The sequence below is a fragment of the Aplysia californica genome, unplaced genomic scaffold (assembly GCF_000002075.1).
Source record: "Aplysia californica isolate F4 #8 unplaced genomic scaffold, AplCal3.0 scaffold00579, whole genome shotgun sequence".
In the NCBI taxonomy this organism is placed as follows: domain Eukaryota; kingdom Metazoa; phylum Mollusca; class Gastropoda; order Aplysiida; family Aplysiidae; genus Aplysia; species Aplysia californica.
Window position 1 is genome coordinate 317414 of NW_004797849.1, and position 14354 is coordinate 331767.

At 37.7% G+C, this 14354-nt stretch overlaps 1 protein-coding gene across 2 annotated transcripts in view; it reads right to left on the reverse strand.

The window, feature by feature from the left end:
• LOC101851294 overlaps positions 1-14354 on the reverse strand; it is a 109006-nt gene that overhangs the window by 41224 nt on the left and 53428 nt on the right. The window lies entirely within an intron of this gene.

The following is a 14354-nucleotide window of genomic DNA, read 5'->3' on the forward strand; positions in this document are numbered from 1 at the left end:
GGGTGCTGTGGAAAGTGGCCGTTTGTACAGGTGACTGTCTCATACAGGTGGCCGTTAGAACAGGTTTTGCTGTATTCTTTTGATTATTGTTGCGCTGCGAACTGATTAAATTCGAACCCGTGTCCAGCCCAGATGTTGGTTTTTAAAAAAATGTTTGACGTCATGCAACCCTACTGCACTAGACTCGATTAGTGGGTGGTTGGTGGGTGCTCTGATGTGGTTTGCTCCTACTTTCCTATCAACATCAGCTATCGTACTTGTTTCTTTCCCTTTTTTGTGTTTGTAACACCCTATTCTTCGCACTTATATGACCCAAAATGCGTTGCAAGTGGCGTTAAACGCTTACTAAGGCATAAACAGGCTTCAGTTGGAGAATAAAAAATCTACCCGTATTTTCGAAACAATTTATTAATAAGTCACCGCATGCTTGACTTGCTTAGTTCGTACTTTTGTAAATTAATACTTGTGAACAAAATGTACCCATGGTTTGTTTCGTGTGATTGTCCATCTGTGGACAAAGTATAGAGTACGAAAGTGGATGAGAGACAGAGAAGGAAAGAGAGGTGAGAGAGAGAGAGAGAGAGAGAGAGAGAGAGAGAGAGAGAGAGAGAGAGTGACAGTGACAAGGACAGAGACAGAGAAACAGAGACAGGAGAAAGTAAGACAGAAAGGAAAGCCAAAAATAACCCAGGAAAACATTCTAGGTCTTTAAGGAACATCAAGAGAACTTGCATTAACAAGCTAAAATGGATTTATCGAAAGCTTAATGTGACCTTAAAACAGCCTGTTTTGATTTCTATAGCACCATTGTGTTAAGGCAATTCTTGACAGTCACGCACCACTAGCTCTTCGTCATCAGAGTCTAACGACAAGAACGTGTGCACCGTGGTTTGGACTTGAAGTAGTCAAAGTGGCCAAAATTGAATTATTGGAGGGAGAGAGAAAATGGTTTTAAAACAGGGCTTACCTTTCACAAATACATATGTGTGGTCACGCGGTGGAATCGGGCGTACGTTGATTTGGGGTTAATGGAGTTATTGGTATCTTTTTAAAGTTTGCTTATCTATCTTTCATTTGATTTTTTATAATTCATTTATTTTCTAAAGAAGTCGAGATATTCACGATTAAAGGATATGGGGGTCGTCTTGTATGAGAAGCAAAATGAGCGAGAAACCAAAGTTTGCTCACTTACAAATCTGTAGTTTCCTTGGCAACTGTGAATTTACATTTTCTGTGCTTTTAATCAATCACACAGGAATGCGTTTTTAAATTAACATTAATGGTGTTGAGATTTTTAAAAAAGAAAAATTGATAACAATCAATTGTCCAAGGGGTAAAAAATGCATGTTTCTTTGATTTCACTATTTTGACGAGCGCCTGATTTTCACCATGATGACGCACATGTTTATATGAAATAAGAAAATGCTGAAATGTGTAACTAAATGTGCGGAAAAGAAATAAATACATTATTTCTAAATTTGGAAATTCCAAATCATGTAAGCAGTTATTCGGTATTTGTAATGAAATTCGAGGAAAAGTATAAAATACATGTATTCTGAATTCTTTTAGCAATTTACAGCTGTGCAACAATTTACTTCACATAAATATACCGTCATGAAGCTCAGAAACATCATTGACAACTGAAAAAACTTGTAATAATTTGTATGCCTAAGATGAAGCTATTCTCGATAAGCTTAAGCTTTTTTCTGAACAATACATTCAAATCAATAATTCTAAAATCTCCTCTCAATCATTGTGGTTTAGACCCTGTCCCGAGTTTTTGTGTTGTCTTCCTACGTTGACAAACTGATTCTACTTCTTTCCAAAATCGCAATAAATTATGATTCTCTATAGAGTATGTCAATAGCAGATTCGTTTAAAATTGCTCTAGTTAAAAGTTAGTTTTAAAAAACACAAGATCAGAATGTCTTAGAGAATTATAGACATGTTTTAAACCTACCTACTCTGTTCAAAATGAACTAAAAACTTCGGTGCCACCTACTAGTGAACCAGTCTACCTATCGAGCCAACCACTGCACAGAAAAAGGCACTTTGCTAAAGTAATGACTGATGCGCTTGCTTGCTGAAATTCCGGAAAAAAAAGTTCTGCTGAGCATTTGAGATATCTTAATAGCTTTTGAATACCGTCATGTTTTATTATGAGTGAGTTGGAGTGTCTTTTACAATTGCATTTGGAACAAAAGTGTAAAATCTCGGCATCTGTTTTTGGTCAATATTCTTCAATGCCAGCGGAGGTAAATCATGTGAGCATCTGCATGTACTAAAAAAAATCAGATAAATCAATAAAGTACGTAGTCTAATCAATATTAGGCATACTGCTTCATTGGCGAATAGCTTGGTTTTATAAAACATGATTTTTGTTACTTTTTCTTCTCAAGAATATCACTGGAGAGAGTGAAAATACTACAGTCAAACTGTTCAAACAACGCTGCACGTTCAGTTTTATAAGAACAGAAAGCGAAACTCGGCTGCACTTCTTGGAAGGACACTACAATGGCTTCCTGTTGTGAAAAGAGCTAAGTTCAAGTTGGCTACTAGATCTATATGTCACAAATGTATAGATGATAATGTTCCATCATATTTGTCAAATCTGTTGAAACTGTTCTTTCAAACTCAATAAAAAATACTTTTACCATCTATAAACCTACAACAGGTGGAAGGGATTTATATAGCATGGTCTAAAATCTGAAATGCTTTGCCCAATAGCTTAGAGAGATACAATCTTTTCATTCCATTAAATGTCATCTTTCAGATGAAAGATATGTTATGCATCATATTTTTTTTTCAGAAAATGATGTATTGAATGCATATCGCTATTGTATTTGTAAAACTTTTAGACAATTTGCTATTTAATTTTTATTTGTATCATTATCACTATTCTTATTATTCTTATTTTTATTATCATCATCATCATTAATATTAATATCGTTATTATAATCAACATCAGAGAAATGTATAAGGAGAAAAAGAACACGAAGAACAAAAAGAATGAAAACGTGAGTGCTCTTCAGGGTGAACATTGGGGCAGAGATCCCAATCTCTCTCCTGTTCTGTTTCCAAAGAGTATATTATTATTTCTGTGGAGTGGGGGCGATGGGCAGGCAGAGAGAGGCTAGAACTCGTTAGCAAGGATTTGTGGACACGGTGCCTCAGGCAGAGAGAGAGAGCACAAGTTGCCTGGAGAGGCGGGAGTCGGGATGAATGAACTTTTAATCTATATGATCTTGTCTATATCTATGTCTTTCTGTCCCTTTCTTTCTTCCTATTTTCTCTCTCGTGTTTTCTGTTTTCTAAATATCTATCTTTCCAGGAATGTTTAGATGCACATACCTTTATCTTTCTCTTTCTTCCTTCTCCATCTCTCTTGGTCTATCTATCTATCTATCTATCTATCTATCTATCTATCTATCTATCTATCTATCTGTCTATCTATCTAAACTTCTGTCTTCATATATATCTGTCTATATTTCTCTCTGACACACTCTCTTTCTATCTCTCAGCTTGTCAGTCCATCTTTCTATCTCTTCACCTACTCAAGCCCCCGCCGCACACCAGCTCTCTTCTCTCCAATATTTCCATCTCGTTAGCAATCTTAGCACTTCATCACTTTTTTATTTCTTTTCGTTCCACTCACACATCGTCTTCTTACTCTACTTCACTCTTCATATCAATAGCTTTAGCAAAGTGCATTTTTTAGTGTCTATCTTCCTGTCTGTCTGTCTGTCTCTCTGATGTCTGTATGTATGTCTTTCCTATTCTCTCACATTCCTATCAATCTATCTGTCTATCTATCAATCTGTCTATCTATTTATCAATCTATCTATCTATCTATCAATCCATCTATCTATCTATCTATCTATCTATCTATCTTTCTATCTATCTATCTATCTATCTGTCTATCTACCATCCAATTGTCTCTGTTTTCGACCTGTATGTCTTTAAGCCTTTTTCTAACTTGTCCTTTAGTTTTCTTTTATCTCCCGTTGGTGTTTTCCTTTCAGATATTTGCATGCTAGGATTGTAGCCTCCCATTTATTCTACCTCGCATCCTGTCTTCCATTTGCACTCTCTGATTATTCACCTCCTGGGTGTGGCGGGTGAGCAAAATGGGGCGGGGTGAAGGGGGGGGGGCACCACTAGTTGGTTCTGCTTCTACATCGCCCTTTATTTCATAGATGTCTCTAGGTCTCACTTTCTGGGTTAGTGTGTCTGTTTGTTGCTCTTAAATTCAAACAAATGCAGTATGGTGCTATGAAAGGCAAATTTGGCTAGAAACCAAATCTCCTTGCTTGAGCCCATGGAGCAGCCTATGTGTCCCTTTTTCTTTCTTGACATGTTTACTCTTTACTACTATTTTCTTTAGAAGAAGAACACGAGTTCGTTCTTTTGAAAGGGGTTAATTTATTGGAAATTATTTACTTCTCCGTAAACAATATTCAGAAAGGTTTACAAGATTCAAAATGAAATGTTATATAAGAACTCTGAGAATATCCTAGAGACGGAAAATAAAAAATGAGAAAGAATCAAGAAGAACAGGTACAAAACACCCAAACTCTCCAGATCGTAGTGAAACTGAAATTCAACTACATTGAGCATATCAAACTCAATGATTCATTCGAAAAACCAAAAAGCACAGTTAAGATGTAAAGGAAAACAACAAGAGACCAAATAAAAGATTGAAACAGGAAATTTAAAAAACCTGGTTTAGAACCAAAAGAGTTCAGGTAGGCAGAATGGAAAAAGGCAAAGTGTTTTGTTGATAAAAGGCGCAAGAGGCAATGTCCAACAACTAGAAAAGCTAAAAAGGAAAAGATACACAAATCAAAGGTTTTGTAATATGCTGGATCCCTCAACATTTGGTTCAGGACCAACCTGTCATTCACCACGCTACAGCATCCGAGCAGAGGGAAATCTCGATATGTTTGTCACGACACGGTGAAAGCAGGCGCTCGTCAAGTTTTGGGCATGTGGACATAGTGATATCATCTGAAAGCTTATTCATCTGTTTTTCATTCTATGAAATAGAAGTCAAGATATCTGCGAGTGATGATGGTGAGGTCGCCTGGTTTCAATGGTAAATTAGAGAGAAAATGCCCGCAAAGGTTCGGTAATTCCAAAAGCTAAAGAGTTCTTGAAAACTAAAAAATGGCATATGTTATGCCTTTATTAAATCAACGTTTTTTCCAGTAAAATCCACATTGAAATATTATATTTTTGTATGTACATAAAAGGGGTTGAGCCGAAAAAAGAATGGAAGGTGATAAAAATTGCCCAACTGGCAAAAAAAAAATGCCTGTTTCTCTAATTTTGTTATTTTGACGAGCGCCTGATTTCCCCCACGATGCCTAACATATGACTTCTCCACTGAGAAGTGAAACTCACGTCTTCTGCACATAGGATATGGCCTAAAGGTGGCTGCAATTTTCTGAAAAGTACACTTTAAATCGAAATACAAACTAAGGCATTCTTCCTCCTCATCACAAATTCAGAAAGTTTTCTACTCCTTCCTTTTTTGTGATCCTCTCTAATAGCATTGACCAGCCTGGGAGAAAGTGTGATTATGAGAATGTTTCCTAAAATAGTATTGGCGACCTCGAGGTATCGAAAAAACATCAACAATCAACATTGCCTTGGAAATGATCTGGCAGAGAAATCTCAATTCGGAATCAGCCAGCGGGTTTGCTTTGCTCTCAAAAAAGATTCACTTCCAAAGTCAAGGAAAAAACTATTTATGGAAGGTCATTGACCTTCTGTAAGGATATAGAGTCCCCACTCTCAACTAGGGGCCACAGGGACATAAATGTTGAGCAGAGAAAATAGCTTTTCTCGACACCGATCTGTTTCAAGGGTTTGTAATGACAGGTGAACCAGTGTTTTGGAGTTTAATATTTAGATTCATGAGCTTGTTCTCCACAAAGGACGTGACTTTAATTCCCAGATGAGGAACACAACATTTTTAACATTTTGTATTCTTTTTTGCTTCCTTGTATCTCGAACAGAACTGGGTTTCGGCCATTATACAGTTAAATGCTCCAAGGCGTATTTCCACAAAACACACACACACACACACACACACACACATACACACACACACACACACACACACACACACACACACACACACACACACACACGTTGTACGCCCAGCATGACCTATGCTTTACGAACTCTTACTTCCAGACGAAACAAAGATGGGATCACCTTAGCGACACCTTCCATGGAACTGCCCTTTCAGCCTTTGGGAAGAAACAAGGCAAGGCAAACGACTGGTTTGAAGTCAACTCAGGCGAGCTGAAACTGTCATCGAGAAAAAGCGCCTTGCACTTTTGGAACATAAACGCAGCCCTCTAATTCAACACTGCAAGCTTTGAAAACAGCCAGAAGCACTGTCCAGAAAACAGCTAGACAATGTGCGAATGACTACTGGCTACAGTATTTTATATATGTATATATAATTTATTTGTATATATAACACTGTGTATATTATGTATTTTGATAAATAAACTACATTATACATACACAAAAAAGAAAGAAATTGGGGGGGGGGGGGGGGGGCTGACGGACAGACAACCGCCGCGATCAGGACACCCAATAAGACACATTACAAGCTATGATTGAAAAAGTAACAAATAATAAAATTCCAGAATTTTCCTCTATACAAATTTAAATTTAGAACTTCCCTACACAAGGGTAACCACTCCACAGAAGTTTGAAAGAACATTTTTAACTAAAGGACCTTTAATTTAAAAATGTATAAAAATATAATAATATAAATGATGCTTTCTCCACTAGGCCTACACGAGCGAATAAAATGATGAGGCGAGTATAATCAGTTCACAATTTTCGCAAAAAGAGGAAGTAATAACACTCTTTTATCCGACATGTGTTTCGCAAGAAGCTGCAAAGCGGGGGTCTTATGACTTGAGATCTTTGTCCATCTCGATAACTAACGTATAATTATTCCCCAGCCACATTAAAGGAAACGCCAAACGTTTGATCAACTCTACGAACAAGCAGTGTAAATTTAGACGGAAACCATAAGAGGAAAAAATATAAGACAGAAAGGAATGTTACTGAAATGCTGGTTATAATTTCGTTTCTGTGCGTCCTTTAAATTAGACTCCGAAGCTTAGCACAGTAGGTATACTAAGACTAATGTTACGTTTTAACTCTTTTTTTGATGAAAAGACTTGGTTATTGGAGACATCATGGTCATGTCAAATGTGTAAACAAATTATCGCCAAATCAAGAATGAATTGAAATAACATGAAAGCATGGCCGGTATCTATCTTTTGCCTTGGAGCAAACAAATAAATAACCTGCAGCAATATTGTTGAAAAATCCAAATGTGAAAATTTAAACCGAAGAGTTAGTCCATCGTGTTTCATAAGACATTATTACGCCACATTTTAAAACATGTTTCCTCCGAGGTCAACATAAAATTAAGGCGAACTGAAACTATAATATTCTGTTATTCTTAGTGATATAGCTTCTATACCATCGTTGGTTCGTTTATCCAATCCAAGACAACACTCTGATGCGCCGGAGTTACAAGAACATTATGATGCTAAATTAAGACCCTTTAACATCATAATACACACAGAGCCCCCCCCCCCCCCCCCCTTAAGGTACACACACATAAACACTCAAAAAATGCAAAAAAAGAAAAAAAATTATATATTTAACCAAAAAGGCATCAAGTTATGTAATCTATTTTCCCGCGCACTGGTCTACATCTAGCGGTCATCTCGATAAAACTACATTTTGGAACTGGATCTAGATCTAGCTTGTGGGCCGTATTTTGGTGACCTCTGGCTTACAATATTATAGGCGGACTTACAACAATTTCCTTCTTACGTAAAAATAAAAAAGAAACAGCTGTGAAATTTAGATTAAGGTCGACGGAGGTGAAGATCGTTCAAATACGGGGTACCAATCATAGGAGCCGGGTGGGTGACCTGGTGGTTAGGCTCTCGGACTCACAACTGTAGGGCTGTAGGTTTGAGCCCGTCTTTGGTCCGACATTGCGTCCTTGTGAAAGACACTTTACCCGAATTTCCCACAGTGCACACCGCCTGCGAAAAAGGGTATACCCGGCTAAAGACATCAATAGATCTTGTCAGTTTGAGTGTTTTAGCACGTGTAATACACAGCTTGCACTGTGTGCTTTCAGAGAATGCAAGAATGATCATTATTATTATTATTATTATTATTATTATTATTATTATTATTATTATTATTATTATTATTATTACAAACCACCTACGCCAACTTGTTTAAAAATGTATGCTTGCATTTACTTCCTAGTGCATCCTCGGCTTTAAAATAATAGCACCGGTATAATAGGCGCACATTTCAGTCTTCTCTCATTTCACTGATCCTAAAGATTCCTTGAGTCATGTAGAGAAGATTAAGAGTTTTTTCCTGAAAGACACAGATAGAAGTAATGATAACGCAGGCGTAATTCATTCAATGTTGGCAAGCTCTTTTTTGGGTGTTATTTTCAGTAAAACTCAAAAGAGAGGGAAAAAACCAACAAAAATAAACAAACAAGAGCATTTTTTAAAAATGAATCCTAGAAAATAAAGCTACATGCATTGTTCGTGTGGCGAAAAACAAGGTCTCCTAAATGAAATAAAAACAGCACTGACAAGATCCACAGAGCGGCTGTAAGATGCTACTCCTATGTTGACCACAGAAAAACACTAACGCTCTAATAATAGAAAGTAAAGAGAAAGCACATCTACTTCATAACGGGCATTTGGTGTTTGAGAATAAGTGAGACAAAGAGGGATAGTAAGGGAGTACGGTACACCAGTCTCTCCTCTCCCCACCACCCAACCCCCTCTGGCTCTCTCTCTCTCTCTCTCTCTCTCTCTCTCTCGCTCTCTCTCTCTCTCTCTCTCTCTCTCTCTCTCTCTCTCTCTCTCTCTCTCTCTCTCTCTCTCCGTCTGCCTCTCGCACTGTCCCTCTGTCTTTCACTCGCTGTGTCTCTCGTCTCTGTCTCTGTCTGTCTGTCAGTCTGTCTGTCTGTCTGTCTGTCTATCTGTCTCTCACTCTCTCTCTCTCGCTCTCTCTCTCTCTCTCTCTCTCTCTCTCTCTCTCTCTCTCTCTCTTTCTCTGTCTGTCTGTCTCTCTCTCCCCTCCCCCGTTTTGTTCATTTCGTTTTTCGTGATAGTTTTTAATTCGTGATTAGAGTTTCCCAGTGCCTTGTGTTCCGATGCAACAGCATATATTTGGCGTGTTAGTTTTGTTATTGTTTTTGTTTCATGTTTGTTTGGGTTTTTTCATGGTGAAAATTGCAAATTCAAGCAGAACTTTTGAAAAAAAAAACAATATACATGGGCCTACTTGTGGTACCCTCCAACCACTAACTCTAAATCCTCACTGACATCATGGAAAAGACAATGAAGCTGTTTGAGACTGAATTTTTCATTTCTCTATAGACGGCTGTCTCTACTAAGAGTCGTACTGATCGTTTGTTAAACGTACGTAAATGTTTACATCCTGCAGGGACTATCATGTAGATAACTTAGGAGGCAGGCTGTTTTGACTCACCATGCCAGTGCCAGCCAAGACCGGGTGGGACACAACCTTAGCAGAAAGGTATATACAATACTCGACAAAATAAGTTTCCCCTCGCGAGAATCAAACTCAATCCTAGGCGTGAACCTATTTGTTTTTCAACTGACTCCAGTGTGTAGCACTGAAAACAATAATTGTGTAGTTTCCCTGTATTGCGATACACGCTAAAGCAAAATAAATAATTAAAAGCTCAATCAAAACAACGAAACAAAACTGACGATTCTTTAGTACGAGGATCACAGCTGACCTTCAGATTCTTTCTGTTCCTTTAACCAGTTCTTGAGTACATTGTATTATTAAGTATTTGTAGCGGTAAGTACAGTGGTTGGAGGGTGTCCAAGGTGTTTACTCGCCGATTGACATTTCTCTACAATGGATTTTCCTTTTACGGTAAAAAAAATGACAGCTATTGTGCTTCGTGTTTTTATTCAACTTGATCATCTGGAGTTATCTCATTGTTGGTTTGCTTCATACACTATGAAGTATTCCTCACACTACTAAATTTACAACAATAAAGAGAATTAATGATAACAACAGTAATAGTAGTAATCATTATTAATTGCAGTAATGATAATATTGAAAATAATTCCACCAATATCAACAATAAGAACAACAACAACAACAACAACAATTATAATAATAATAATAATAATAATAATAATAATAATAATAATAATAATAATAACATTAATAATAATAATAATCATCATCATAATCATAATAATAATCATAATAATATAAATGATAATGATAATAATAATAGTAATAATAATAATAATAATAATAATAATAATAATAATAATAATAATAATAATAATAATAATAATGATAATAATAACAATAATAATAATAATAATAATAATAATAATAATAATAATAATAATAATAATAATAATAATAATAATAATAATAATAATAATTTAGCATTCATAACAATATAAAATAGTAGACCTGGCGGCGTTTATGTCTAGGAGTAATTAAATATTTTCAACAAATGAACACTTATGATAATTGATATTCCCTTTTCTCCGAAATTGGTAACATCGATTAACAGAAGCTCACGGGGAAAAGAAGAAGATAATTTGTTCAGGAAGATAGTGAACTACCCTTGAGAAAAGTTTGTAACTTCACAGTACTCGCAAGCATCAGACAAGGTTTCGCTCAGTTTAATTGAAACCCGAGAATATTAATCCTTTTTCGCCTCGGGGAGATATAAATCTGAGAGAGAAACAGAGCGAGAAAAAAAGGGGGGGGGGGAAGGTATAAACAGATAGAGAGACTGAGAGATAATGAGAGCGGGAGAAAGAGAGAAAAAAGGGAGAAGAGGGAGAGAGGAAAACTGATAGAGGGAAAATAAAGAGGGAAATAAAAAGATAAAGGAAGACTGAGGACGGAAAGGGGGAGATGGGGATACAGAGAGAGAGAAAGAGAGAGAGACAGATTGAGAGATATAGGAAGAGAGGGGGAGACACAGAGAGAGAGAGAGAGAGAGAGAGAGAGAGAGAGAGAGAGAGACAGAGAGAGACAGAGAGATACATTGAGAGAGAGGGAGGAACAGAGAAAGAAAGAAAGTTAGAGAGAAAGAGACAACAAGATAGAGAGAGATAGAGACAGAAAAATCATACAGGGAAAAGAGGGGGCGGGGAGAGAGAAAGGGGGGATCTAAAGAGAGAGAGAGAGAGAGAGAGAGAGAGAGAGAGAGAGAGAGAGAGAAATTGAGAGAGAGAGAGAGAGAGAGAGAGAGAGAGAGAGAGAGAGAGAAGGATAGAGAAAGATACGGGGTGTGGAGCCAAAAGGGGAGAGAAAAAAAGACGTATTCTTCTGACGAGACGAGTGTGAGTAATGTAATGAAACGGTCCACTGAAATCTCATCATTGTATTTGCCCGTTTCGTTTCCTCGTCAACTACCGGAGCCCAAGACCACCGTCTCTTTCCCTTTATGTGGAGTGGGCTATCAACAAAATGGTGTACATCAAAAAGAACTAAATATTGAATAACTACATTTGGCGACGTCAAAGCATTGCTCAAGCATAATAATATGACGCTATGCTTGTGGTTATTCTCAAGGACTTTTCTCTTTTTAATCTTTTAATTTCTTCTTTTTTTTCTTTTCATGGGTGGTTGGTGGGGGCGAGTTCATCCTCTGAGTGCGTGTGGGGGAGGGGGGGGGGTAGCTTTTAAAAAATCTCTCTGGGTGGTCGTTTTAAGGGTTTTTTGTTTTTGTTTTGCTCTCTTTTTTTTAGGGGGGGGGGTGGTTTTTGTTTGTTTTTATCCCGGGGGGGGGGGTGGGTAGATAATATTTTTTCTGTCGCCCTTGTTGGGGCCTTTTTTAGTTTGGGTGGGGGAGAGGGTAGGGTTCCTGCTTGTATCATGATCAATGCTTCGTTATTTATTCGTTTGTCCGGTGTTTTTTTCGGGGTTGTTTTCTTTCTTTCTTTTTTTTTCTTTTTTTGTTGTTGCTTGTTGTTGTTTTATTTTGGGGTCACAGGGTGATAGAACTGCTGTAATTGGGTTCAAAACAAACGTAGCCTTTTGTCAACAGGAACTGAAGGAGAGAATGTCGGGGTGTTTTCTTTGCACTTAGATGCCCTACCTCTTTAACTCTTTGGGGACGGTTCTTTGGACAACGTTAGCAAAGAAGTTGTTTTAAAGGATTGTTTTTAAAAAAGTAACTTAACTTCTTTGTTCAAGCAGATTTTATCATTTCTGTTTTCTTTACCTGAAACTTAAAACGATAGGCAACGACAAGCTTATCATGAATTAAGCAAATGTGTGTTTCTGAATTGTGTATAGTGGTTATTGTCTTGTCAGCCCTAGTGCTGCTACCATAATGACAGTAGATGGTACTACATGAAGCTGTTCCAACTGCCTTGAAGGTGCATACAGGAGTATGAAAGGATAAGGGAGTTAATCATAAAAATAAATCCGGAGGGAAGGCCCCTAAGGCTGTTGGCAATGAGGAATGATCCGAACCATCTTCTGATAGCCCCTGCAACTTCACTGGTTCCAAATGTATTGACCGTGTCGCTCCTTTGAACTAAATCAGCAAAGTCGAGAGGGGGCTCGTGCAAATTGGGCAAGGAACGTTCTCCATACAGTCAGGCCCTGGCATTTAGCTTCGTTAAACTGCACTTCAAATATAGGAAGAATTAGCAATTAAAGAAGTAGCATGAAGAAAACCTTGAGACCATCTTAAGCTAAATTGACCGTCTGCATAGACGAAAAGAGCAATACAGATACACACAGTTGTTCGAAATGTGCTGAAGCGTTAACCTTGGTCTGCTGCTAGTCGGAATCATTATTATGAGTCCGCTATGGTCTTGAAGAGTTAAAAAAGAGCGCCCCCTGACCATTTAGCCTCTTGAACCAGAGCATTTGATCGTATAAGTCTTGCATATTCGGATATAGGAGAATCGATGTCCATCTCAGCATCGAAAAATCTCTCCTTTTTTTTTTTTTACCCGAAAGCTGCTCTCATAGGAGAGGTGGCGTGATGACCATAGGGGGATAAAACGAAGTCTAATCGAATGACCTCGCAAGTAGGGGAAATAGCGAAAATTGCGTGGAGGAAAAAGGGCGTGCTTTATTGGGTTAGTTAAGCCATCGATGTCACACTATACTGTGAGAGGGTGGGGGCGGGGACGAAGACGGAGTCAAAGTGCGCGTGTATTTTGGAAGGCGAAAAGGTAGTTAACCTCATCTCTCCTTCACCACCACCACCTGATCTTACGACTCGCATCAGCTCAACCTTTTCCAAAGCAAAAGCAAACCCCCCACCCCTCCTCCCCACCCCTATCACATTTAATCTATGGTAAAGCCCGTTGAGTCCCATCTCGTCCCCAGTGGATATAGCATAATATTATTCTAATCTAAAACTGCTTTATAGTGGCATCTTTGGCTACATAGGTGGGTTTTTTTCCTCTTTCCCCTAATAACTGAATAAAAAGCTGTGTGTGTTTTTGGAGGGGTGGGGTGGGGGTGGGAGACTGTTCTACTTTGTTTTGTTTTAATCGATTGTGGGGGTCTTTAGGTTCTTTCGTTTTTCTTTCTTTTTAAAATTTACCTTAGTTGACATTTTCTTCCTTTTTTTAGAGGGAGGGGTGGAAAGGTCAGTGTTGGATTTGACTCCTTCCATGCAAGCGTTGGGAGTAGGAAAGTTTTCTCTTTTTCCGACTTTGTGAATGTTTTGAGCGCGTTGCAAGCGAGTAGTCCAACTGGAGTTTCAAGGCCTATAACTTTGTTTTAGTATTTGGAAAATTGTAAATTTCCAAGTTCAAAACTAATCGGAAACGAAGGTTTAATGTGTTGGTGATAAATGAGCTTGGACAAAGAAAATGGCATGCTTTTAAGCAGCTTTGTGGTTCGAAATTTTCGAAAAAGGGATTTCTTTCTCCAAGCCTTCCCCTGTCAAATTGTATAAATATATGAACAAATGCTGACGTCCTAAACCGAATTAGCTATTGGGTATCTGGTCAAAGCATAACTTTAAAAAACGATGGGATTGGATTTTCTTCGTTTTGGTCCTGTTTTTTAGTTTAGAGACGCCACTAAAATAGGAGGGAAAAATTGGGATCGTTGCAACAGGACGTAATCATTCTTAATTAAGTTTTAGTTTCAGTGGTGCCTGTTCACACAATACAACTTGTTGATCTAGATTTGTTTGTCAACAAATTGTGTCTTTAACTGTTGTCCTGACGAATTAACATATTATTATTATTTGTTTTTAAACTTGCAAGATATAATATATA